Source organism: Octopus bimaculoides, chromosome 17 (genome assembly GCF_001194135.2).
Source record: "Octopus bimaculoides isolate UCB-OBI-ISO-001 chromosome 17, ASM119413v2, whole genome shotgun sequence".
NCBI lineage: Eukaryota > Metazoa > Mollusca > Cephalopoda > Octopoda > Octopodidae > Octopus > Octopus bimaculoides.
In genome coordinates this window covers 47292149-47296911 of record NC_068997.1, presented here as the reverse complement: position 1 = coordinate 47296911, position 4763 = coordinate 47292149, and positions in this window count along the sequence as shown.

Below are 4763 nucleotides of genomic sequence, written 5' to 3'. Positions count from 1 at the left end.
TTTGGTTACTTTTTTGTTTTGGAACTTTTCTTTGTTATTTCTCTTCAGAAAACCATCACCAACGTAATCAATAATCAATAATGACGTTTATTTTTTTTTTTTTCAGCTTGTTTATTCAGAAATCGTTTTTATTTTGTTTACTGGAGTGGGAGAAGTTCCCCACCCCCTTACACACACACACTTCCTTCTCGTATTTGTATAGAATGTTCGTTCATGTTAGCTTTTTGAAAACTTGCCACTGTCGTCATTTCATTAATAAATGCTTTCTAATTGTGGAATGATGCCCACAAATTCACAGGGGAGTGGATAAGTACGTAATACAGTCGATAAAAAAACAAAAATCTCGTTGCCCCAATACCACCCGTATATTGCAGACGAGTGCTTATTTCACTGATCCCCATGTAGGGAAATGAAAAAAAAAATGAAATGCTAATCTCGGTTGGGTTTGAACTCGGACCGTATAAATTCATATTTGACCTGCTATCGAGTCTGCTATCTCCACTGACATAATTTATTAATTAGGCTACGAAGCCTGGAATCTTTGGAGAGCGAAAGAAATATGAAGTGGTGACGGTTATTCTTTTCCCAGGTGCCTTTGGGACGGTTAGCGAAATGAAATGATTCTAACCCGAAATTGAAACCCTACAGGCACTTGATGCTGCTGATGATGATGATGGTGATGAGGAGGAGGAGGATTTCTATTTACATAAAGTCTGAAGAGGATTCGTTTGAATTCCCCACCCACAGGAACAAGAAGTTGTTGTGTTCATTATAATAGTGTTATATATATACATATATATATATATATATTATTATGATTGACCGTTGACTGAACACTATTCAATTTTTTTTCTCCGTGTTTTTCTCCTTGTCTCCGTATTCTTTCTGTTGAAGAGCGTAGCTCGAAACGTCAAAGACTTTCCGCATTCCCGAGCGTCATACTAATATATACTTTTGTTATTTACACCACCTGTCCTCGTCTGTTGTTATTTTTTGTATATTCTCCCATATATATATATATATTTATATTTGTGTGTGTGAGAGAGAGAAAGAAAGAAAGTGTGCGTGAAGGGGCATGGCCTAGTGGTTAGGTGTGTCTCACTCACGAGCGTGAGATCGTGGTTTCGATTCCCAGACCCGCTGTGCGTTGTGTTCTTGAACAAAACACTGCATTTCACGTTGCTCCAGTTCACTCAGCTGTAAATGTGTGTAACCCTGCGACGGTCTGGCCTTTCGGTCTGGCGGCAATGCTGGCCCGCTGGCCAAGCCAGCAGATTAGTGTCATACCGAAGCTAAAACGATGCAAAGCGCATTGTGGCCAACGGTGTATGACAACATCCAATATTCTGGTCGATCACGTGATATACATAATATATCAGGTGATCGATTTGGAGGCGCGTGGCTTAATGCTTAGGGTGTTGCACCCAAAGTTGTGGTTTCGATTCCTAGACTGGGTAATGCTTATGTCCTTGACCAAAATACTTTTTCACGTCGCTCCTGTTCACTTCGCTCGCAGAAATTAGTAAACCTGCTACAGACCAGTATCCTGTCTACGTGGCGGATATATTCGCCACAAAATCCGAAAAACCAGTCTTATGAACCTATGGCTTGGGAAGGACCTTCGATTTTTTTTTATAGGGTGTCTTAATCAATACTTACAACATTTAGCAGTTGGAGAATACTCCTGATAGCAAGATGTGCTATGTTCTCTTACACTTTTTACTAATTTTAGTCGATTACATTAAACCTCAGTCCTCATTTTATCAATGTCTTTTTGTCAAAGCGCTAAATTATGAAACAAAAGGGAGATAAAGTACACACCTATTTTTGATTTATCTGGTCCAGGAATCGAAACCATAATCTTCCGATCATAAGTGCAACACCCTAACCACTAAGCCACACACACATAACGAACGGTTTCTATCTTCCAAATTTCTCTCACCAGATATTATTAGTCAACACGATTCTCCAGTAGAAGACATTTGTTCAATTTACCGCGCAGTTGGGATCGAACGTGGGGTCATGCGGTTGGAAAGCGAACTTCTTAACCACTCAGCCATACCTGTTCCACATCTTACTATTTATTCACATCACGAGGTCCAGCCAATCAATCATCTATACCTTCCAATTGCCTCCTTTACTCCCAACAAATTAATATTGCGCCTAATTAACAAAGAAATATTTGCTTTTGTTTGTTGGTTTTAAGATCCTCCGCTCGGCATCGATTCCCCCGATTCGCTTTTGCTTACAACATTAATATTGTTAAGAAAGCCATGAACGCCACAACTTTCCGATTTTTCCCTTGTAAATCTTTATATGTAAAAAGCCTTGTTGCTAATCAATGTAGTAAAATCAATAATTCTCATGGTAGAATTTCTGTACACACACATTCATTCACTCACAAGGTGTGCACGTGAATGGCGTGTGTGTGTGTGTGTGTGTGTGTGTGTGTGTGTGTATTATATACTGGAATTAAATTTTGTTTTTATTTTTATATTTTACCTTTACGAAAAGAAAAACTGCCATCGCTCCTTCCCATCATACCTATCATCATCATCATCATCCCCATCATCAATAAATAAATAACCACACCAAACATGTCTGCCAGTAAACAATACCTGACCTATTTCGCCATGTCACTGGTGTCGCTTCCATGTTGTATAGGAAATTCTCTGCACATTCTAGCTCAAAACGAGGAATTATTTGGAAAATTTGTTTGCTTATTTTTTTTCCCATGCAGTTTTACTATATATGTGTGTGTGTGTTTGTGTATGTGTGTATTTGTGTATGTATAAAAGTATCTGAATACATGTAAGTGTATATGTGTGCTTCCATATGTATGTGTGTTTGTATATGCTGTATTTCTGGATGTGTATATGTACGTGTAGCTGTGTGTTTCTGTATATCTGTGTGTTCGTACGTGTGTGAGTTTTTATATACACGTTTTCCTATACATTTGGTTAAAGAATTCTTTTTTAACGTTTTGTTTTCATTTCTTTCTTCTCAATATACCGGGCTCAGCTTCTTAGTGGTGATGGGGAACTGGTTTCGATTCCCGCCTAGAATCCAATTCAGGTATACTTACATCATTAATGCCATATAACAATATGAAGGCCATATCATCACGTTACACCTCAGCTGAACAAAAAATTCTAGCTTTCATTATCAAATAAGCCTGAGTGCAGACATAGCAATGTGGTTTAGAAATACGCTTAGAAACCACGAGGACCACGTTCGATCCCAATGCACGGCACTTTAAATTAGTATCTTCTACAATAAACCTCTGATTAATCAATACTTGCAAATGTTTTTGTTTTTTTTTTAATAATCGGGAAGCATCGCGTGTCCATATATGAAGGCATGTAGCCTAGTGGTTAGGGTGCTGACTCACGACCATTTAATGTCGTGAATTCGATTTCTAGGCTGGGTGGTGTATTGCGTTCTTGAACAAGGTACATCATTTCACGTTACCCCTGAGACGAATCATATTATGATATAATAAACATATCTATTGCACCCAATACTTTGAATTTCATGTCAGATACGGTTTGCATTATGCAAATTATATTTTAATATATTTTACAACTAAGGCGGCAAGATGGCAGAATCGTTAACACGCCGGGCAAAATGCTTAGCGGCATTTCGTCTGCTTTTTACTCTGTAAGTTCAAGTTCCGCCGTGATCGGCTTTGTCTTTCATCCTTTCGGGGTCGATAAAATAAGTATCTGTGATCGATATAATCGACTCTCCCCCTTGCACGAACTTGCTGGCCTTGTGCCAAAATTTGGAACCAATATATTTCACAGCTCTTATATTGCAACATGCGTGTGTCTTGAGAACGGATGCGGTACTTTTCGAACGATATACTTTACTATATTTGTTCCACACCTATGTACCAGATACTCCCTTGTTGTTGACTGGCTCGCTGGAAACTTGTAACTTGTGGCGCTTTTTTATTATCAATAAACCAAGTTCGATACAATGCATATCATTTCCTTTTTCTTATACTGTTCAGTGAAGCATGAACATCACAAAACCTCGATTTTCTCTCTGTCAAAATCGATAACTTTTACTTTCCATTACTTTCAGATCTCACCGGGGTCATCACACTTTCATTCGTTCAGGATCGACGTTATATGTACTATGGCCGTTATTAGCGGCAACTCACAAACCGCGTCGTCGACATTCTCAAAATTGTATGACATCGAACCTTTATAAGAAAATGTTGTTCAGATACAGTATTTAATATCAAACATGATGATATTAGGAGTGAAGATAGTAGTAACTGTGGTAGTGTCAGCGATGACGGTGACACTGGGAGTGCAGTAGCTGATAGAACAACAGATTGAACGTTTCTTTAGGCTTTATACCTTTTCGATATCAGTTTCTTATTCGTTTTTATTCCTTGGTTCTCGTATAGTTCTAAAATGTAAGCAGAAACACAAAGGAAGAAACGGAAAATTCACACACAAAATGGCACGTTGCTCATTCCTCGTCAGTTATCGCCCAAAAGATGCAATGTCACGCCTTTAACTCTGCGTGAGTGTATGTATAATCGGTAGAAGTTACAAAGTGACTCGAGGATTAAAACTTTCGTTCATGGCACTTCTCACAGTTTGATAAATGCCTTACACGAAACTCTCAGTCCTTAAGTGACTCTGTAACTTCTGCCGATTAAGAGTAATAAAATATAAATTCCCAGTATTGAGTTCTATTTATCCTGTTCGTTCTACCAAACATATATATATATATATATATATATA